The 24089-nt window shown below is 40.4% G+C and overlaps 1 protein-coding gene across 33 annotated transcripts in view; it reads right to left on the bottom strand.

Annotated features, from left to right (window-relative positions):
- The window catches only part of ENOX1 (ecto-NOX disulfide-thiol exchanger 1), a 658487-nt gene that overhangs the window by 327708 nt on the left and 306690 nt on the right, over positions 1 to 24089 (bottom strand). For 21 of the 33 annotated variants that reach the window (XR_014819513.1, XR_014819517.1, XR_014819510.1 and 18 more), the window contains one exon: positions 3062 to 3205. The gene's annotated coding sequence lies outside the window, so the exon portion shown is untranslated. Of the gene's footprint in view, positions 1 to 3061; positions 3206 to 5820; positions 6005 to 24089 lie in introns of all 33 variants that reach the window. The other 12 variants (XR_014819514.1, XM_084981815.1, XM_084981822.1 and 9 more) reach the window with 3 other exon arrangements.

Below are 24089 nucleotides of genomic sequence, written 5' to 3'. Positions count from 1 at the left end.
TCACAATCTGATCCCTGAATTCCTGGGGAAGCCTGAGAAATGGAGCAGAAGAGCTGAGACTGGGATACACGGTACAAAGCCAAGGGAAAAAATACTCCTTTGCTACTTGCCTTTTTCCTTGGATTTCAGATGCTCTACCCCTTCCTCTCTCAGTGACCAAGATGATATATTTGTGACATCAGCCCCACTACACCCTCTGGGGTCCAGGCCCTGGCTTTCCTGTAAGTCCTCAGAACTGTCCTCTCTCTTCTATTTTCCTGCACTGAGCACTGATGTTATCTTTCCATATCTATGTTCCCATAGCGAACAACAGTGATCTCCTTTAAACCCCAAACCAGAAATTCTCCCAAAGAGCATCCACATATATACATTGGTGTGTTGCTAAATAGCTGAAAAATAAATGGAAGCCCAGAGTAGAAGAGTAGGAAGAGAATGGCACCCAGGGTGAAAAATTGGGGGTCCAAGCCCAGCCCCACCATTTACTCAGCTCTCACCAAGGACTCTGTGGTCTGGGCAGCCTTGGTCCTCCTTTGCAATGGACATGTGAGGAGGTGTGAATCTGCTTATCGCATCCTCTGGGGTATGGGGTTGCTGCTGGTCTTTAGTTCCTGGAAGCCAGGGCTACTAACCTTTCTAAAATCCATGGGATGATCTTGCATCATAAAGAAGTAAATATAGAACTACCATACCATATGATCCAGAATTTCCACTCCTGGGCATATATCAGGACAAAACTGTAATTCCAAAAGTTAAATGCATCCCTATGTTCATTGCGGCACTATTCACAATAGCCAAGACATGGAAACAACTTAAATGTCCATCAAGATATAAGTGGATTAGGAAGATGTGACACACATACAGAATGGAATACTACTCAGCCATAAAAAAGAATGGAATAATGTAGCCATTCGCAACAACATAATGCTACTAGAGAATCTCATACTAAGTGAAGTAAGTCAGAAAAACAAATACCCTATGTTATCACTTGTAGTTGGAATCTAAAAATATGAGACAAATGAATCTATATACAAAACAGAAACAGACTCACAGACATGGAGAACAGGCTTGTGATTGCCGAGGGGGAGGGGAGGGAGTGGGATGGACTGGGAGTTTGGGGTTAGTAGATGCAAACTATTACATTTAAAATGGATAAGCAATGAGGCCCTACTGTATAGCACAGGGAACTTTATCCAGTTTCTTGGGATAGAATATGGTGGAAGATAGTATGAGAAAAAGAATGCATATATGACGGGGTCACTATGCTGTATGGCAGAAATTGACACAACTCTGTAAATCAACTATACTTTAATAGAAAAAAGAAGCACCTCCCTCAAAATGTCAACAGTGGCCCCACAGAAACATTGAGATGATTTTTTTAATGCTTCCACAACCCACTTGTATTCTCAATATTAAGTGGGATGTAGAGAATTTAAGAGACTCCGAACAAAACTGGGAGGATAAATAAATGTGTGGATTGTACAATTTTCATAGGAAAGGTTAAGAAAATTGGGTTCCTCTCTCCTGAGGAGAGGGAGGATGATGGAACACTTGAGTCTGTGATGACACAGGAGAGCCTGACCATCCCCTTCTGTCTCAGTGACATAAGAAATAAACTGTCGTGCCAGGAGGTCCATAATTGCTTAGACTTCCTTGACAATAAGATTTCTAAGAAAGGAGAACCTATATTAGCTTTTAAATGGAAAGGGGATACCTAGGTAGGAAGGTCTGAAACGAGTAGATTCTCCTTGGTTTCAGACAATTCAAGTTGGATCTTGCCTTTGGACTAGGGAGGAACATTTAGGTAACTTCTCAGGTCCCTTCCAGCAACTCTTGTATTTCTATGGCTACAAATCTTATGTCTCTGCCCATCACAACATCTTACCAAACTGATGGCCTGGAGAGTTAAAGACGGAGGCATGACTTCCCATCCACGCTCTCCCCTAACACATACCACACGCTTCAGCCTTCAAGGTAAGTCAGTCATGGGACCCAGCAATGAAGGTTGCAGGGAAAAACCTGGAATCGAGCCCCGCACTGCAGTGAAATCTACTTCTGATTTCTCAGTAGGAAGAAAAGGAAAAAAAAGAAAAGAAAAAGAGAGCAACGACCTACAGTAGAGGGCTATTAGGAGAGAAGACATTTGTCACGTGGACAGAGTAAATGGCCCACCAAATGAAATAAAAGCCTGTGGAAAAAGACGTGTCACTCTAAGGAAAGTTCTAAGTTCCTTCTCCTTTGCTCTTCATTTAGTTTTTGTTCACTCAATGTACCAAGCTTTATCCGCTCTCCTGTTCATTTTTCCATCTATGAAAGATGCATGGGTTAATTTCAGTCTGGAGGCAGGTCTTCGTCACAAAGTCCTTGCGAAATAAAAGTGGTCTCCTTGGGACTTTCTCAACAGCAGAACATGCAGTTCCAAAATCAAACACTTGCATTGCTCGCAAGCCTTTCCTTAAGGAAGCAACGCTACTGTTAGTGACTTCTTGAGCTGTTAACCCACACATATTAAACGACCACCACCACTACCCTGTTCTTCATACTAAATCGTAGACTGAGCACCAGTTGGTAGAACCACATGAAAACATTGTGCCCACTGAGATGTTATGATTCAAAAAAATGTCATAATGCTAACACTAGTTGATATCGACAAATTCAGTTTTGATTTTCAGTGTTTCCAAATGCAATTTATCCACAAGGTCTTAGCTAGTTGAAAGCACTTAAAATCTGATATATGGAGACACTAAATATAAATTTACTGAATCTATTCATTTATAACTTATGAACATGGAAGTAAAATTTGTTTTAAGCCAATGTGGGGGATATTTTATTTCTAAGATCCTTGTAACATCCCACAGAGTATATAATAATAAGCATGAGAAGAAGCAGATCAAATTTCCTCGCATTTACAGCCATCTCCCAATGAAATCAAAGGATTACAATCTATGCCTAATCTACTTTCAGAGTTCCCATTGCAATAGGGTATGCCTATGACCCATTTCAAAAGTATTCCCACAAATTAATAACAGCTTCAGCGAGACAAATGGAAAAAATCGACACAAACCTTACAACCTCCAGCTGATCAGAAGACAAATGTGTTCTCTGGGAACTTGACTGAACCAACGTATTCACAAAAGTCTTTTAAATGGAAGCTGTTCACAAAAGAAGTTCCTTGGACGACAGTGTAGCTCCAACATGCCCGATGCTTCTGGAAGGAGAAAAACGCACCCCATTAGGACATGTCCAAAGTACCATTGCCAGTACCAGCCACTGTGGGCAGAAAGTGCTGCAGTAGCACCCACTGCTATTATTAAAATAACAGTATTAACTGCTACTAGTTTGGGGCCCCCAGGATCTTCTTACTCATAAGCGGCTGAGTGGGAAGGTAACTTTTCAGCATGGTGTTTAGAAAATTCTAAAGGTCAGGAATATTTTATAACAAAGTGAACTCTGATTTTCCCTTATCAAACCAGATGAGGGTTGGGCTGTATTCAGGGTATGAGCGTGAGGACAGCAAGACTACTTTTCACTAGGAGTCTACCAGCCATAAGGCTTGGGCACAGGCTCTTTAATCTCAATGATGGCCCTGCAATTGGAGGACACGGGCCCCATTTTCCAGATTCAAAAACTAAGGCACAGGTTCCTGAGGTCAGCCTTACAACCCAGGACATCAAAGCCCTAAAGGCCTCAGGGCTGGTTCTTTTCTTCATTTCATGCTATGGCCTGTGTGATTCAGAAAAATATTTCGCTTGGTGCAGCCACTATGGAGAACAGTATGGCGGTTTCTCAAAAAACTAAAATTAGAACTAGCATATGATCCAGCAATCCCACTCCCGGGCATACATCCAGAGAAAAACATAATTTGAAAAGATACATGCACCCCAATGTTCACGGAAGCATTATTTAAAAGAGCCAAGACGTGGAAGCAACCTAAGTGTCCGTGGACAGAAGAATGGATAAAGAAGATGTGGTACATGTATACAATGGAATATTACTCAGCCATAAAAAACCAATGAAATAATGCCATGTGCTGCAACATGGATGGACCTAGAGATTATCATATTAAGCGAAGAAGTCAAACAGTGAAAGACAAACACATGATATCACTTATATATGGAATCTAAAAAATATATGCTACAAATGAACTCATTTATAAAACACAGACTCTCAGACATAGAAAACATATTTGTGGTTACCAAAGGGGAAAGTGGGGAGAGAGAGATCAATTAGCAGTTTGGGATTAATATATGCACACTAGTATACGTAAAACAGATAATCCACAAAACCTACTAATTAGCACTGGGAACTATATTCAATACCTTGTAATATCCTATAATGGAAAAGAATCTGAAAAAGAATATATTCATAAATTCTCATATATATATATGAGACTGAGTCACTTAGCTGTACACCAGAAGCACAACACTGTGACTTAACTATACTTGAGTAAAAAAAAGAAAAAGACTTTCACAAGCAGAACTGATGAAAGAACAGGTAAATGCTGGGATATACTAAATTAATTCACACTTTTCTAAATCAAGAAAATTTCCTTCCTAATTTGCTTTAGTCTTGTATTAGATATTGTCTTCTTGAGTCAGGCCCCACAGAAACACAGAGGCCAGGCTTTAAGCTGTGCCCTTCCTCTCCCACCTGCTCCCTTATGCAAAGAGAGAAAGCTCTTTGGAAACTCAGTGGTCCCCTTGTGCTGTGGGGCAGGTTTGGGTGCTGTGTGACATCAAGGAGATAGCGAGGAAAGCGTCTCATCTTCCTCTGGTCCCTCCAAGCCACTCACAGTTCCTTCACTCTTCTGGTGAAAGAAAACATCGCCTTTTCCCAAGGCCTTTTCTGATGGAATCAGGAGTGGTGCCGGCATCTTTTGTAAACATCTCTGAGTGATGTGACTATATCTCCTCACAGCCGTGTCCATCATCACAGCTGAGGGACGACTGACAGGTCTCCCAGGGCTCCACCTAGATTGCTATTCCTATTTTTAGCCAAATATCAACATGTTTGGGCTCGTTCCAGTGCCAATGGCTTATCCTCCACCAGCGGTCCCAGCACCTACTCTTACCAGGGGGTTTCGGGGCACTGATCACCAATTAATTATTTCAGAATCACCCTCCAAGTTTCAGCTTTTAACGCCATAGCCTTCTGTATGAGCCTTGAATCTTTTAGCCCATCACCACGCTGCACCTGGGAAGCTCCTCCAAAAGGCCGGAGAAGGACAAAGCAGGAAGGTCACATGTAGCTTTTTGAAACTGTTATTTTATTTTAGGCAACAAAAGCTTAAGGCATGAATAAAGAAACAAGGAAACATGACTGATAGCATTTTCAGAGTTCTGCAGGACTGAAGCCTAAGATTATTACATGGGGTAAAAAAAAAAAAAAGAAAAAAGAAAAAGAAAAAAGAACAGAGCCAAACAGAGCCAGTTTATCTTTGCACAAAAGAAGGAAGAACTTGACAAAGAAGAGGGAATGAAAGTATTTGGACCAGAGAATATAACCGAAACGACAGGAATATAAAATAAATAGAACTCTTCTGAAAAAAAATCAAACTCACGCAGCTTTCTGACTTCCACATACCACTAGAAACAAAGTTTTGAGTGGTTTGCCTAGACCTGTACCCCCGTTTCCCATAAATCTCAATGGCAATTTCCAAACTTTTCAGTCAGCCACTATTTGCTGCTAACTTCTGAGTCCATCAATATGTCACAAAATTCCAGGAATACTGACAAAAGCAATTTTTCTCTTGAGCATTTTACCCCCTTAGAGAAAGATGCAACTAGGATGTCAAAAATTTTAAGAAGGTGGTACTGGAGTTACCCTTGCGGCTCAGCAGTAATGAATCCAACTGGCATCCATGAGGATGCGGGTTTAATCCCTGGCCTCGCTCAGTGGGTTAAGGATCCACCCTTGCTGTGAGCTGTGGTGTAGGTTGCAGACACAGCTCGGATCCTCGCTGCTGGGGATGTGGTGTAGGCCGGCAGCTGTAGCTCTGATTCAATCCCTAAACAAACAAACAAACAAACAAACGTGGTACTAATACATGCTTGGATTAGTGGGGTCTGAAACAGATTGCCTGGGGGCGTTCCCTTTCATCACATATTAGCTGTGTGACCTTGGGCAAGGTACTTCTTTAACCTTGGCTTCCTCATCTGCAAAATGGAGAAATGGTACATAGACTCCCCACCTTGGTTGTTACACACATTGAACGGCAACCCATACAAAGCGCAGCAGCACAGCAAGGGTGCCGAGTAAGACCTCGTCAACTGTTAGCAAGGAGAAGATGTATTGTTATATCACAGAGCATGAGGATGTCAGGGAGGGAAATGTGCTCTGAAGCTTTAAAGGGGCTGGAGATCCTCTCTTTTGGGGATGAGCATCAACAGGAAGGCTTCAGTGAGGAAGGCAGCATTCAAGATCCAACATAATGGGAGTTCCCGTCATGGCTCAGTGGTTAACGAATCCGACTAGGAACCATGAGGTTGCGGGTTTGATCCCTGGCCTTGCTCAGTGGGTTAAGGATCAGGCGTTGCCATGAGCTGTGGTGTAGGTTGCAGACACGGCTCGGATCCCGTGTTGCTGTGGCTCTGGCGAAGGACAGCGGCTACAGCTCCGATTGGACCCCTAGCCTTGGAACCTCCATATGCCACAGGAGCGGCCGTAGAAAGGCAAAAAGACAAAGAAAAAAAAAGAAAAAAGATCCAACATAACGGAACACGCACAAATCATTATGCTTACACAGAAATCCTCTAGTGATCATGGAAAAGCTAGAAAATGAGCTACATTAGGGAAATAAGAGGTCCATGAAATTAGATTTTCCAGGATTTGGTGTGAAAGTAGCTATCTACCATAATGACACAGCCAGGGAAGGATACAGACAAGAAAATCTATGTGTTGCTACCAAGAAAGGTACAATACCCCAACTGGATCCTGTTCTATTCCACCATAATTCAAAATGGCATCATGGGTTTTTTTCGTCAAATTAAAAAATATGATTAGAGTTGATTTACAATGTTCTAGCAATTTCTGCTGTACAGCAAAGTGACCCAGTCCTACATACACATATATATTTTTTCTATTATCTTCCATCATGACACCATGGCTTTTAATGGCACCTGGCCAGCTCTAGACACTCCATTTTTAAACTTAGCCTCAAATTTAAGTCCCAGGGCCTGTGACTCAAATTTCCAATGTGACCTTTACAGGGTATTGTTCAAGGAAACACGTCTGTCACTGTGCAGAGAAACTATATGCCCTTTTCTTCTGGAAAGCACGATGAAAAGATGCGCTGCCTTGTTACAAGCCCAGAGCCACAAAAGGATTCTGGCTTTGATTCTCTAGAAGCAATGAAAACAAAGACTCTATTTGATTTTGTATCACTCATGTAGAAAATGCTGTCTTATCACATTAATGAACATTCCTAGTTCCCTATATTCTGGACTTTATTTAATTCAGAAGAAGCTTGGCAGGAATCTCATCATTTGTGGATTTAAAACACAGTCCCTCAGAAAAAATCCCCTTTTCAAGGGCTTACTGAGCCATGCGGCTTTGTCCTTGTCAGACCCAGAGAATACTGTACTGAACAGAATATTGTACTAAACTGACATGAATTCTCCCACATCCTCTCTGCGTCCCAGCCCTGGGAGGTCGGTGTGAGAAGAGTGAACTTGAAAAAGACATGGTGTCATCATTTCCTTTGCATTCCTTTTTATCCCTTCCAATGAACTATGAAATCCTATCCACTCCCCTTTCCATTCATCCAACTCATGACACCATATTTTATGGACCCCCCCACACTTCTTCCTGATGTTCCTTCTTGTGGCTCATCTCCAACTGGTCATGGTGCTGATTAAAAAAAATGTGTGAATAATAAACGAATGAATGCAAAAATGAAATAAAGTTTTACATATAACTGATTATACAATCCACCCCTCAAGAACTCACAAGGGTTCCCTATTTTCTCAAGGATTGGATCTACACGCCTTAATAGGAATACCTGTTCCCATCATCTTCTTTAACCTTAAAACAGATGACTTCTGACCCAAATTCTTCTATTGAATAGAAATAATTTTCTCATTGTATTATAGTGAATCTCAACTAGGGATTCATTATAATTACCCAGGCTAAACAAACGAATCACCAGAGCAAAGTCCTCACCACATGAATTTTCTATTGATGGTCGCACTCATGGCAAATGAAGGAAGGTTCCTGGGCCAGGGACTGAATTCGAGCTGCAGCTGTGACCCATGTCATAGCTGCAGCAACACCAGATCTTTTAACCCACTGCGTCAGGCTGGGGATTGAGCCCACACCTTCACAGTGACCCAAGCCTCTGAAGGCAGATTTTTTTTTTCACTTTTTAGGGCCATACCCACAGCACATGGAGGTTCCCAGGCTAGGGGTCCAATCGGAGCTGTAGCTGCCAGCCTACACCACAGCCACAGCCATGTAGGATCTGAGCTGCGTCTGTGACCTACACCACAGCTCATGGCAACGTTGGCTCCTTAACCCACTGAGCGAGGCCAGGGATTGAACCTGTGTCCTCATGGATGCTAGTCAGATTCGTTAACCACTGAGCCATGAAAGAAACTCCAGCAGTCAGGTTCTTAACCCACTATACCACAGCAGGAACTCCACCATATGCATGTTTAAAGTGCTCCACAGGTGATTCATACGTACATCACTTATTAAGAACTACTGCTGTGTCTGCTTCTCTAGGTGTGTGAACCCATGCAGTGTGACACATGGAAGCCTCACCTTTTACGTGAAACATCCTGGGCCACAACAATATTCCATCCTTTCTCTAGCTTCTCGTCATGGAGGTAAAATATTTCAAACCACAAAGGATCATCCACGGAGCCTCTTGATTGACTCTGTACTGGGATTCACACCCTTGTGTAATCCCCTCTCCTCTTCCACCTTGAGTGGGGCTAGACCTAGGGTCTTCTAGTGAACAGAGATGGCGTTGGAAGACACAAGAAGTAACCTCTCTCTTGTCTGCTGCCTCTAATGATGCCAGCTGCCATAGTGGGAACTCCTCTATGGAGAAGCCCATCTGGCAAGGAACTGAGGCCCTCAGACCATCCAGCTGTGCTGTGAGGAGCTGAACCCGGCCAACAATCACTGAGTGAGCTTGAATGTGGCTTCTGCTCCAGTTGAGCAGAGGGGACTACAGATCTGGCCTCCACTGGGATGGCTGTGAGCCTGGCCAACATCTCGACTCAAGTCTTATCAGAGACCAAGAGCTGGAGGACTCCCCCACCCTGGCCACTTAGCCATGCTCAGATTTCTAACTGTGATGGTTAATATTATGTGCCAATTTAGCTAGGCCACCGTACCCAGATACTTGGCCAAACACAAGTCTAGATGCTGTGGTGAAAGTATTTTTTTAAAGATAAAAGTTAATTTTAAATCACTAGACACTGAGTGGAGCAGATTAGCCTCCATAACCTTGGTGGGTCTCCCCCAATCAGTTGAGGGCCTTAGAAGAAAACAAGTTGAGGTTTCCTAAGAAACAGGCACTAGGCTTACAGACCCTCTTTGGACTTGAGCTGAAATAGAACTCCTCCCTGGATCTTCGGCCTGTCCTACAGATTTTGGACTTGCCAGCTTCCATAATCACATGAGCTAATTTCTTAAAATAAATCTCTCTACAAATAATAAGTAAGGATATATATCTATATAGTTGTACACAGACACACACACACACACACCCATTGGTTCTGTTTCTCTGGGGAACCTGATAAGGTTCAGGGTGATTTGTTGAGTGGCAATGCATAAATATAAGACTCCTACTCCTCCACAGCACTTATCACACCAAATTATAATTACTTTTTAAATTCCTCTCTAATTAGAGCCATCAAAATCTGTCAAGGCAGGCGCCATGTTCACCATGGCTGCAACCAAATTGACAACTCCCAGTGCTGTGGCTGGTATACAGCAGGTGCTCATTACACATCTGTAAAATAAACAAGTACGTGGTAAAGCTTTAGCACCAGTGTCTTCATGTAACCAAAAATAAACAAAAACCAAAACCAAAAATGAGACAAAAAACAAAGGGACGATCCCCAGGTAAAATTCTTACTGTCTGCAAGTCCAAGTACCTTCAAAAGAGGTACAATAAGGAGCTCCCGCTGTGGCACGGTGGATTAAGAATCCATCTATAGCAGCTTGGATTGCTATGGAGGTGTGGGTTCCATTCCCAGCCTGGTGCAATGGGTTAAAGGATCCAGAGTAGCCACAGCTGTGGAGTAAGTTGCAGCTGTGGCTTGGATTTGATCCCTGGCCCAGAAGCTTCCATATGCCATGGGTGTGGTCATAAAAAGAAGAGGTACAAATAAGGGAAAATTTTAAGATAACACATACACCCCTTTACCACTGAACAACGACATAGGGATGAGGCAAATTGTGACACATTTGGAGACTGGAGTGGAGATTTTATGGAGCTGGAGAATAAGACTGGAGTGTGAATTGCAGAATTACAAAATTGAAATTTTGTGGACCAGCATAGCGTTGCTGGAAGTGTTTTTGTTTCAGATGGACTGTGGCCAGGTGTGTGCTTCTGAAGATGAATGTGGCATCAGTGTTCAGGATAAGGGGGAGAAAAAAGGGAGAGGACCATCATTAAGAGATGAGAGTGGACTAGAGAGATAGTCGTGACAATATAAAGGAAAGGCTAGATGGAAAAGCAAAGCAGAGAAGAGAAGAAATTCCACTGGGCAGACGGAATTCATGATGAAAGAAAAGAAGCAGTCAAAGATGATCAGACTTTTGAAGTTGGGTTTGGAGGAAAAATTGTTAGAACACTGATGGAACGTGGACATTCAAGGGGGAGCTGGTGTGTGTCTGCACACCCAGGAGAAGACAAATGATAGTGAACAATTTAAAAAAAAAACAACACTGGAGAACAGCCACATCCCTTTCTACATTTATGAATGTTGAGAACCCAAGTTGATAAATCTTTTCCTAAAGGTCAACATAGACTATCAAAGATTATGCTTTAAATTTTTTTTTTCAACTGGGATATCGCTTTGAGTCAAGTCCTCCCAAGAGGGGAGTTCTGATTTCTATCACCTTCGATGGCTTTGCCTACACTTAAATGTCATCTACATAGAATCATACAGTATATGTTCTTTTTTGTCTGGCTTCCTTTGCTCAACATAATGATTGTGACTCATTCTTGTGAAATCTATTTAGTTAATTCACGAGCATTACTATATGAATAATAATCATATAGATGAGTATTATTCCACTTCATGGTCTCCCATCATATGAAAATGCCATAATTTATTAACCATTCTCCTGTTGATAGGTTGATCCAGTTTCCAGCCTTTATAAACAAAGTTCTTACAAACATTCTGATATAAGGATTTTTGTGAATATATGCTTTCGTTTCGCACAAGTAAATAGCTAGGTGTGAGACTGCTGGGGCACAGGGCGGGTACATGTTTAAGTTCTACGGAACCACCAGTTTTCCAAAAATGGCTGTACTGTTTTACATACTTGCCAGCACTGAATGATACTCTGTTATCCCCATGTTCTTACCAAGTTTCGGTGTCATCACTGCTTTTATATTTAGGTCTTTAGTCCATTTTGATTTATTTTTGTATATGGTGTATGGAGAATGTTCTACTCTCATTATTTTACATGTAGCTGTCCAGTTTTCTCAGCACCACTTATTGAAGAGACTGTCTTTTCTCCATTGTATATTCTCGCCTCCTTTGTCATAGGTGAATTGGCCACAGGTGCATGCGTTTATTTCTGAGCTCTCCATTCTGTTCCATTGATCTAAGAGTCTGTTTTTGTGCCAGTGTCACGCTTTTTTTGATTTGCTGTAGCTTTGTAAAGTCTGTGAGTGTGATAGCTCCAGCTTTGTTCTTTTCCCTCAAGATTGCTTTGGCAATTTGAGGTCTTTAGTGGTTCCAAGTAAATTTCAGAATTATTACTTGTAGTTCTGTGAAAAATTCCATGGAGATTACATGAAATCTATAGATTGCTTTGGGTAGTGTGACCATTTTAACAATATTAATTCTTCCAATCCAAAACATGGACTGTCTTTTCCATTTCTTTGTATCATCTTCATTTTCCTTCATCAGTATTTGTATAGTTTATAGGTTTTCATCTCTTGGTTAAGTTTATTCCCATGTATTTTATTCTTTTTGATGCAAATTTCAACAGGCTTGCTTTTTTTACATTCTCTTTCTGATAGTTCATTACTGGTGTATGGGAAAGTAACATATTTCTGTATTATTAATTTTGTATCCTGCAACTTTGCTGAAATCATTTAGGGTTTTCTATATAAAGACTTTAGGGTTTTCTATCTAAAGTATACTGTCATCTGAAAAGAGTGACAGTTTAACTTCTTCCCGTCCAATTTGGATGCATTTTATTTATTTTTCTTGTTTGACTGTTGTGGCTAGGACTTCCAATATTATGTCAAAGAGCAATGGTAAGAGTGAGCGTCCTTGTCTTGTTCCTGAATAGAGAAAAGGCTTTCAGGTTTTCACCACTGAACATGATGTTATCCATGAGTCTGTCATAAGTAGCCTTTATTATGTTGAAATATATTCCCTCTATATCTTCTTTTATGAGAGTTTTTAACTTGAATGAATGCTGAATTTTGTCAAATGCTGTTCCTGGGTCTATTAAGATTATACGATTTTTAGCCTTGATTTCATTAACATGCACTAATTTTTAAACGTTAAAACATACCTGCATATCTGGAATAAATTCAATTTGGTCATATGTCACTTTTATTTTTTTTATTTTTTTTAATTTAAAAAAATTTTTTTTTTGTCTTTTTGCTATTTTTGGGGGCCACTCCTGTGGCATATGGAGGTTCCCAGGCTAGGGGTCCAATCGGAGCTGTAGCCACTGGCCTACGCCAGAGCCACAGCAACGCGGGATCCGAGCCGCGTCTGCAACCTACACCACAGCTCACGGCAACGCCGGATCATTAACCCACTGAGCAGGGGCAGGGATCGAACCCACAACCTCATGGTTCCTAGTCGGATTCGTTAACCGCTGCGCCACGACGGGAACTCCATGTCACTCTTTTAATACACCACTGCATTCTATTCCTAACTGTGGGTTAAATTTTTTTTGTTTTTGGTCTATGGTCATAATAGATTTTCTTTAACAGTGTCCTTATCAGGACTTGGTATTAAAGCAATATAGATCTCAGAAGGTGACTTAGGAAGTGTTCTAACTCTATTTTCTTTCTTTACTTGAGGTTAATATTATTTCTTCCTCAAATATTTGAAGGAATTCACTAGTAGTATCACCTGAATCTGGAGGGGTTTTTTGGGTGTGGTGGAAATTTGATTAATTTAACAAATATAGAGCTATCCCTATTTTCTATTTCTTCTTATATCAGTTTTAGTTGATTTTTATCTTACTAACCAAGATAGCTATCAACTTCATCTAAGATGATATTACCTCTACTTCTCAAACCCTGTAATAACAACACTTTCACTTATTTTTTTTTTCTTTCTACTTCACTTGACCAAACTATATCCATCTCTCTGGGTTTTCTTTCTTGATATATTCAGCTAATTTGTGCTCTGTTGTGAGCTTTACAGCCTTACTAATTTAATCTTGTGCTGCCTTGTATTTTCCATTATCTTTCATTAGTTTGTTTTATCTCTGAAAATAGATTATAGAATTCTTACAGACAGAAATTATATCTTAAACCTCATTGCTCCCTACAGCAACTAGCATAGTCATTTAACATTAAGTAAATATTTATGGGATTATTGATCTGTCCTTCTGTGGGCTAGTTTAAACATGTATCATGGATCAGTTTGAAGCACCTTATATAGTGTGGGGAAGCATGGGGGCATTAAAAATGATGATAATGAAAAAATACTAATATTGGGCATGTCAAAAAGCACAGACGCCAACCTGAAAGAGCTCCCAATGGCCAAAACTGGAACAATTTGAGAAACAAAACAAATGATAGTGCCAGAACATATAACCTAAAGAATAAATTAAAAAGCAGGAATTCATAATCCTAAAAATAAATGATTGACTAAATAAATAAATAAGCGGGAGAGAAGAGACAAGTCTTCCTTACAGAATTCTAAGTAGGAAGTGTAACGGAAAGGAGGAAATCAGAAAATAATTAGAAAACCCAGTAGGAACTGCTGCAGGTAAGATCTAATGATGAATACTAAAACTCATTGGCAAAGCTTTAACGAGGGAAGCTTTCAATGTAGCCCCTAAAATATTTATTAATTAATGTGGTAGTTTTAACATATATCCAAAATTCTTTGATACTTTCCTATCCGGGAGATGCAATAATTTCTCTTCCCCTGACTATGTGCTAGACCTAGTGATTTGCTGGAAACAGATGTAATCAGAACAGAGAAAATGGTAACTGTAAAGAAACCGGGTAGCTACCACCTTAATCAAGTGAGCCAAGGGCACTGTTCTGATAAAAGTCATGCTGATTTCATACACCTTTCACGTGATGAGGAGGGGACTTCACCTCTGTGGCAGTCTTCCCTGGAATCCAAACCCCTCATTTAACCATTACAAAACATCAGGAAAAAAAAAACGTGAAGAATATTCTATAAAATATCTGACTAGTATTCTTCAGAACTGTCAAGGTCATGAAAGACAAGGAAAAATTGAAACTGTCATAGATTGGATGAAACTAAGGGGAAAGGATCCCCAATATATCCTATATTGGATCATGGCATAGAAGAAGGATGGATTTGAAAATCCGGTAAAGTGTGTGTAAAATATGGAGTATAGTGAATTGTATTTTGCCAAAGTTAATTTATTCGTTTTGATACATATATCATAGGTATTTTCAGGGGAAGCTCGGTAAAAAGTATAGAGGAACTCTATTTTTTTGTAACTCTTTTGGTAAACTTAAAATTACTTCAAAAATAAAGGCTTTTTTAATTAAAAAAAAAACCCACCTATTACATCAATTCCGCATATTTATGTTTGGATTCATTGGAAGTCTGTGCTCCTTGTGTTTATATTCACAATTGAACATATACTTCTTTCCCTGAAACACAGTCTAAATTAGTTTGGATTTATACTTACATACATAGAAACTGGATAAACCAGAGTGATTTATTAGAAACATTATAATTGATTGGTAACATTGTACCTATTAGTAATATCTGTAACAACTACTTCGGAGAAGACATAAGGTATCATAAGAGAAGATAACAAAGTTGACTTCATAACCACTCTTACCTCAAAAGTCATAGAGATAATGCTGATTCCCTGAAGGAAATAAACAAAAGAAACTTAGAGCTACTTTTTGGTGAGGCAATACCAAATTATTTTATATTTTAGCTCCTCTACCAGCTGTTAAAAGATAAGAGATTTATACTGGTTCTAGATGTTTCCAGCTCAAGATGGCACACTGATCACATCGATTTATCCCAGGTTCCCATTAAATAAAAGTCAAGAAGCCAAGTAGTCACAAAATCTACAAAAATCAAAGGAAATAGGAATGGATGAAACATTATAGCAAAATTCCAGATGACAGAATTGATCAGAAAGCTGAAGAAGTTATAACCTGAATGAATGGAAGAAGGAAGGATGATCAAGAGAGTATGGAATCTTGGAGAACCGTGCAGGGAGACGGCCAGATTTCCAACAAACACCCTAGAAAAAGCACAGCGATGGGCAATAATCTTGGACAATACAGAGTTCCCAGTCAAATTTTCATTCTGAGGCACATTTGGATAACAAGTATGGACAGACATTTGATGAAAGTTGGAACGATAAAGGAAAATACCTGCAATAAGCAAAAACCAACTAAACAGAAACGATCCTTCAGAAAACCTAAATAATTTGAAGAATAGAAGAGGAATTTAAAAATTCTGAAATCACGAATGCCACTGTATTTTTAAAAGAAACACTCAGAGAATTAGGAGTGGTATTAGAAAATTTAAAGGGCAATCATTAAAATTTTTAAAAAATCAACATAAGGTAAGAAAACAACTTTGAGTAAGTCACCCAAAAATTAAGCAAAAAAAAAAAAAAAAAAAAGAGAGAGAGAGAGAGCCTAAGAGAAAAGATGTATAGAAACTAACCAGAAGTCTCAACCACTACAAATTCTAAAAGGAATTCTAAAGACAAGCAGAGGAAAGAGAATAATCAAAGACATAATTTCAAAGAAATTCCCACAACTAAAGGCCACACGTCTTCAAAATGAAAGGGCTCAGCAAGAAGCCCATCAAAAGGGACAATCAAGAAAAGAACCACAATCAGAAATGTTTTAGTAAGAGATTCTAAAAATCAGTTTCTAAAAATTGAGGGGGAAAAAGGAGGCAAGAATCAGATTTTTTATCAGCAATACTAGTGGCTAAAAAAATAGGGCAATGTATTTCAAGTTCTCAAGGCAAATTATTAACCTATAATCTCAATCTAGCCAAAACATTAATTGAGTCATTTTCAGATATGCAGAAATTCAGATTATTTACCTTTTTTTTTTTTTTATTTTCCCACTGTACAGCAAGGGGGTCAGGTTATCCTTACATGTGTACATTGCAATTACAGTTTTTCCCCCACCCTTTCTTCTGTTGCAACATGAGTATCTAGACATAGTTCTCAATGCTATTCAGCAGGATCTCCTTGTAAATCTATTCTAGGTTGTGTCTGATAAGCCCAAGCTCCCGATCCCTCCCACTCCCTCCCCCTCCCATCAGGCAGCCACAAGTCTCTTCTGTATTTTTCAATTAAAAAAATATATATGCATTTTATTGATAAAAATAGTTTTAAAATATTTAACATTTTGAATGTGAAATATTTATGAGCATTAAAAAAAACTACCTGTAAATCATCCCACTAGACGATGCTTCATAGCAGAGCCCTCAGCATTTAAATAAGGTCTTGTTGGTATTTCAGAAATTAAAATAATACATTTTAAGGTCTCAAATAGAAACATCTTCTACAAATCCTGTGACAAGCCACATTGCAGAAACGTTTTAAAAGACAGGACAAAAACAGCCAACTTCATGAATGCTGGGTGTTGATGGAACAAACAACTGTGGTTAAAATATCTATGAAAAATATGAGGTGTGTAAATGCCTGTCCTTCATGACTCTCCATGACGGTATCTGACACGTTATGAGAGAAGGGGGCACACTTGTCCCCAGCTCGCTAATACATCAATGGAAGACTGCTTAAATTGGAGCCATCTGGAGATATCCTGAGTCCTCATTTATTCCCAAGGTAATTTCCAATAAGTGAGATAACAAACTGTCCATCAGCATCGGGGTCTGTGAACCACATTCCCAACTTTCATTTCTAGGTGACAATACAGCCACCATCGAACATGATAAAGCTTAAATGACTTTAGGCACAGGAGGACACCACAGAATTTATGTCACTTGAAATCTGAGAGGCATCTGATGTGGCATGAATTTGAATTTTCCAGATATAATAAACTATCTGTGATATGGATTTGGAAAAAGTAAAAATGAAGTGGAAAACCTTAAAAAGAGACAAATGTCAAAATAAGAAAGATTGTAGAGTCTGTGGATGGTATTCTCATTCATCTTCAAATTTCCTTTGCTCCATATTTAAACACTTCAAATAAAGAGTTTTTCCAATGTCATTTGATCTAGGCAAACATCTGAAATTCAACAGCAGACTTTAAATACTTCCCATCTTGTAGGAGCTTTAAAAATGAATGCTGGCTTGCTTTCCCTAAAGAAAAAAAAAATGTAAGCTTTCTTTTTTACTCCTTCCTGAATGAGAATTTTCCAGCTGCTGCTAAGTTTCCAGACGTATGTTCTCAGGGTTGGCGAGTCCTACATGTAATATTCCCTTTTAGCAAAAATTAGGGCTTGGAAAAGTTGACAAGTAGTAATAGACCTCAGATCACTGTTGGAAGTCTTTATGGAAAATGTGTGTGTGTGTGTGTGTGTGTGTGTGTGTGTGTACACGCATACATAATATCTATATCTATTATCTACCGAGTATAGGGAAGCCACCAAAATGTCTTTGCAATGAAATAACAACCAAAAACGTAAACAATCTCTAGATATTATATAAGCTTTCCTATGAATGAAATCAGAGCTTAAAAGAATCTCTAGATCATGGCATGTGAATTGCACGAGCCTTTGGGAACCAGGAAAGAACAGCATGTTGTCATCCTGCCTGTCTGCCCTGCCACTTCTGAGGCATTCACATGTGTCAATGGCTGTTACCAGCATCATAATTAGTGTGCAGTCCTTCTACGTAGCTTTCCGTGAGACTGAGTTCCATGTCTCATGTACCACTGTATCCCATCTTTTGGAAGAGAATCTGACATATATTAAGTAGGTTACAAATTTGGTACATGAAGAACAACTTTGTAATTTTAGCGTACAGTGCAAAGCAGCAAACCAAGGGAAAAGCCCGTCGCAGATTCTCCGACACTAAGATGCCAGCAACAGCTATGGTTAATGCACACAATCCAGTCCCCTTCTCCCCCTTGGGGACAGTGCCTAAGGGCTCTGACAGAGCATTTCCCTACACTGTGAACTCCAACACTGGGCCACAAATCAGATGCGCCTACAGAGGTGACAGGCAGAACAGTAGAGTTATTCAGAGTATAAACTCTGGAACTAGTCTGCCTGGGTTCAAATTCTGCATCTGCACCAGACTTACAGGCTGTGTGGCCCTGAGCAAGTTACGTACCCTCTTTCTGGCTCATTTGTAAACTGGGAAATAATCATGCCTTACATGCTTGTTGGGTTACTGAGAGAATTAAATGTGTTACTATGAAAAAAGGGCCTGGGACATAGAAAACATTAAATAGCGCTGCTGGTGCTGATGCTATTACTTCTATTCCTTCAGGGAGGCAGAAAAATAGGACATGCAGTCATGTCCACACTGTGATTTAAAAAAAAAATTATTAATGCCATACAAGTATAAGGGTAGAGTTTATTTATATTCCTGAATATTCAACTTGCTGTACAATTATGCCACATATTCAGCTCCCTGAAGAGCCCAGTGCAACCAATAGCTTAGTAAGTTATATGTATTGGATGAAACATGAATTAGAGCTGAGGCATTTATTCGTGGAGGGAGGTTCCGGTTCTCTATCCGCTGGGTGCATGTTTTTCAAAGCAACATTCCTTAATGTGTTGTCTCTTTCATGAAGGCCTTTTCAAGTGACGTGGATACGACCAGCTTCTCTAAACGCAAACCCATTTTAATTTTTATTGAGATCTGCTTGAGGAATGCGCTTAGTGTTTGGTAAGCGGACACATTTTCCGACAGCAATTTCATTCAGAAGGGCTTAGTTTATGATTATTGTACACACGATGGAGTTTGTGCAGTTGTATTTGTATTGACTCTTCGCTCCATTAGGATTGAAATCCAGATGTCAGTTTACTTCAACGCAAACATATCAGATTGACCTGAATTTTTCCAGGGACTTAAAAGGAAAAAAAAAAAAAAATCTCTAAGAAAACAACATGCCACTTCTGAACCATGCTCTGGGAGAGAGACCTTTCAGCTAGAACTTACTAAATTAGGTCAAGGGGTGCTCGTGGCGGGGGGTGGGGGGGTGGCTTGCTAAAGAAATTCTCAAATTTCCAAAATAAAGCATCAAGCAAGATGCCACTTCGCTGATTCTTATTTGTTCTTCTACAGGGACTTGGGAAATGTCAGATCACTGGTCTGAATTATTTCATCTCCTTTTAGGGGAAAAAAACTGTCACCAGCAGCTGCTTGGCTTCAAACTATACTAATCTTGCAGGTGTGTTCTAAGAGATCTAAGAGATCCCCAGAAATTTCCTTCTCAGGAGTGACCATGCCAACAGCCTAGTGTAAAGCTTAGCCGTGTGTGTGTGGGGGGGGGTGATTTATTGATTTATTGCTTTATATTTTTATAAGATCAGGCTGTGGTTTTCTATTTCTAGAGGTCTAAAGATGGCTATTTGGAATTAAACCATGGCAAACAGTTACACACAAATCCCTATGGAATGAAAGAGCCCAGAGAGTGAATTCTAACTTGCTTTCTCTGGGACTGGACTATACCGTTGTGACTATACCAGCTGTGTGGGGCACTCAGACCATTTTGCCTATTTTCATCCCCCAATTCAAGCCTACTCCATCCCGAGAACAAAAGCTGGCAAAAAGCGCTCAAGTGATGAGTGAACCAAATGCAACAGAAAAGCAACATACTGACATGGAAATGTCATGTGAGCTGCTGAATGGCATACAGCTCCCAAGTTTACCACAATATTTTGGAAGACTCTGCCAATGAGCATATAATTGACTGAAAGGCTTGCCAGCACTGTTCTAGAGATGTCGAACATACTACATCATAGAGAAAACCATTTACAGAAAAAGTTAAATGTTAAAAATACACTTTTTAGAGAGCTTCCAAAACTGATGTGTTTTCCCATTTTTGGCCCAGGAAATAACTGTGATGTTATCAATTTTCATATTTCGATGTTCATATTTTACAGGCTGCCTATCACTTGCTTTTTTGCATGACAGTTAATAAAATCAGTCAATCAAACTAAGAATCTAAGAACCAAAGAGGTCCAAATTTCCTGGCTCAAATTGCCATGAGTAAGAACTTGACATGAGTCACCGTCGACCCTTTTCTTCTGAGCGTTAGAGTCTTCCATTCATCCAGCCACCCAGCCATGTATCCATCTAGTCATCCAGCCACCTATCCAGTTTTCTAACAAACATCAGTCAAGTATCTAAGATGTGTCAAGCAAGCGCTGTGCTGGTTTGCCAGAGATGTAACGATGGATGGGATACAGTTCCTGCCATCTTGGAATTTTCAGTAGAGTTGGGAAGACACAGTAGAAGGAATAGAAATTATCCTTTGTGCCAAGTGCTAGGATAAAGATTGAAGAACATGCTAGATTGGGAATAGAGGGAAAGGTCATAAAAGATTTCTCAAAGAAATAACTTTTGGAGTTCCCATCGTGGATCAGTGGATAACGAATCCGACTAGGAACCATGAGGTTGCGGGTTCAATTCCTGGCCTTGCTCAGTGGGTGAAGGATCCGGCCTTGCTGTGAGCTGTGGTGTAGGTTGCAGACACGGCTCAGATCTTGAGTTGCTGTGGCTCTGGCTTAGGCCGGCGGCTACAGCTCCAATTCGACCCCTAGCCTGGGAACCTCCATATGCCGTGGGAGCAGCCCAAGAAAATGGAAAAAAGACAAAAAAATAAAAAAGAAATAACTTTTTTTCCTGAGGCCTTAAGAATAAGTAGTCAATGCTTACTGGTCAGAAAAAAAATGAATGGGGAGTTCGTGGCTCAGTGGTTAACAAACCCAACTAGGAACCATGAGGTTGTGGGTTCGATCCCTGGCCCTGCTCAGTGGGTTAAGGATCCAGCATTGCCAGGAGCTGTGGTGTAGGTTGCAGATGTGGCTCAGATCCAGCATTGCGGGGACCGTGGCAGAGACCGGTAGCTATAGCTCCGATTTGACCTCTAGCCTGGGAACCTCCACATACTCTGGGTGTAGCCCTCAAAAAAAAAAAAAAAAAAAATGAATGGATGGGAGCCAGAGGGAACGGAACAATGGAGGGTGTGAAACATGGAAAAAAACCCTTCTCTGGTGTGTAGAGAACAAGAAGGGAAGTGGCAAGAAATAAGAGTGGAGAGATGGGCACAGGTTGAGACCATTCCCATTTTTCTAAGATTCATCCTTTGCCCTTCTCTGATTTTTACACCTTGAATCAGTACTGGATAGGGTAACTCTAATGATATATCATAAAGTAGGAATAATTAATGTAAGTATTATTGCATTATTATTTTTTCTTTTTTGGCCACCCCAAAGCATATGGAGTTCCTGGGCCAGGGATCAAATCAGAGCGGGCATTGAGACCTACGCCACAGTTGTGCCAAAACTGAGTCCTTAAGCCAATACGCCAGGCTGGGGATTGAACTCGTGTAGAGACACTGTGGATCCCACTGTGCCACAGCAAGAACTCCATGTACTATTCCGTTATTCTTTTTATTTTTTCTTTCTTTCATTTTTATGGCCGCACCTGTGGCATATGGAAGTTCCCAGGCTAGAGGTCAAATCAGAGCTGCAGCTGCCTGCTGACCTGGGCCACAGCCACAGCAACACAGGATCCGAGCCACTTCTGTGACCTACACCACAACTTGTGGCAATGTCCAATCCTTAACCCACTGAGCAAGCCCAGTGATCGAATCCACATCCTCATGGACACTATGTCAGGTTCTTAAGCAGCTGAGCCACAGTGGGAACTCCAATTCCATTATTCTTAACACAAACCTCCCCTGGCAACCCAGTGAGCTGTCTCCGACTAAACACAAGTAACTATCCATCTACTCCCCCAGGAAATTTTGAGGTTCTCTTCAATGATAGGTCAAGTATCATGACAGCACCTCCAACTGTGACCTACATTTATTTATGAGATTTTTTTTTTTTTGTCTTTTTAGGGCCGCACCCACGGCATATGGAGGTTCCCAGGCAAGGGGTTGAATTAAGAGCTGCAGCTGCCTTCTACACCACAGCCACAGCAACATGGGATCTGAGCCATGTGTGCGACCTACACCAGAGCTCACAGCAATGCCGGATCCTTAACCCACTGAGCGAGGCCAGGGATCAAACTTGAGTCCTCATGGATATTAGTTAGATTCAATTCCACTGAGCCACAATGGGAACTCCAAGGCTTATTTCAATGAGGAAAAATAACACCCAAGTAAGGAATACATCTATAATCAATCAATAAAGAAGGGGAAATTCACAAGTACTTCTTTAGCATCAAGGAAAAGTTCTCCCATAGCTGTTGATCACATAGGTTGGAAAACGATACATCTCCAATCATGGACATGGAGAACTGACTTGCAGTCGCCAAGAGGGAGGTGGAGGGAGTGGGAGGGACTGGGAATTTGGGGTTCATAGATGCAAACTATTGCCTCTGGAATGGAGAAGCAATGGGATCGTGCTGTGTAGCACTGGGAACTATGTCTGGTCACTTATGATGGAGCATGAGAATGTGAGAACAAAGCATGTATACATGTATGTGTGATGGGGTCACCTCGCTGTGCCGTAGAAAATTGACAGAACACTGTAAACCAGCTATTATGGAAAAAATAAAAATCAATATTAACAAAAAGAAAAGAAAAACAATAGATCTCAAGGAAAAAAAAAGGCTCTCAACACAATTTTTTGTTAATTTAGTATATAAACAATGGCTTTCCTAGAAAACATCAAAATCTTTAACCATGAAACACATATATTAATGCAACGCTTGTTTATATTCAGACACATTTCTGTACACATTTGTATGTGCCTCTATTTCTCTCTTAGCAGACAGGGAGCGAAGCAGTAATAATTAGCTTTTCTGCTCATGGGTTAAGTAAAGCAGGCATATCTATTTCATATTCACCTCTAGAGACAAAGAGGCAATTTTGGATTTCAGCTCTTTTTCTTCTTGGATTCTATTAAAATTAAAGTGGAATAAAATAAAATTCAAACCAGTTTTATAATGGCCTAAATTTCCAATGGAGAGGCTTATTTTGTTTTGCTTTGTTTCAGTCCTATTTTATTCCATCCCAGTAAGCACCTATGGGTAGCTGCTAAATTCCTAAACCAGAAGCAATGATAGTTCAGGCACATGTTTCCAGCTAACACCAAATGTTTTTATCTCAAGAAATTTAAAAAATATCTCTCCTCTCCTTTATTTTTTTTCCCCCCAAATCTCTCTGCTCGCTTCACTTTGGCATGTGAACCGGTGACTGCAGCCAAACGCCAGGGGTTGAGAGGGAGTGTTAACTTAAACAGCTGGGAGGGAACAATGAACAGCGTTGGGCGCCCAACCCTCCCCTCTGCTCTCCCCACCCAGGTCCTGGGCTCTGGCCCCACTCAACTCCGACAGCCTGTTCTAATTAACCCTTTCCCAGGCAGCTGTCTACACAGATAAGCTGAAATCTACTGGTAGGCCTACTCTGGCCTCATCTGTAGGGCTCTGTTACAACCTGAGCTGTCTCATTAGGGGGCTGTCTGCCTTAGCAAAGACTAACTCCCTTAATCTATGCCTGCTGAGCCCTGGCATCTCAGCTGGATCGTCAATTGAGATGCTCTAGAAGAGACAGGTGGATTTCCTGGAAGAACGGGGCCAGAGGT

This window comes from Sus scrofa, chromosome 11, assembly GCF_054392235.1.
Source record: "Sus scrofa isolate SSC_HxYL_T2T_F1_AM1 chromosome 11, Sscrofa_HxYL_maternal_Yorkshire_Landrace_v2.0, whole genome shotgun sequence".
Taxonomy (NCBI): domain Eukaryota; kingdom Metazoa; phylum Chordata; class Mammalia; order Artiodactyla; family Suidae; genus Sus; species Sus scrofa.
Note: the sequence above shows the minus strand (reverse complement) of the source record. Positions and strands in the feature narration are given on the sequence as shown.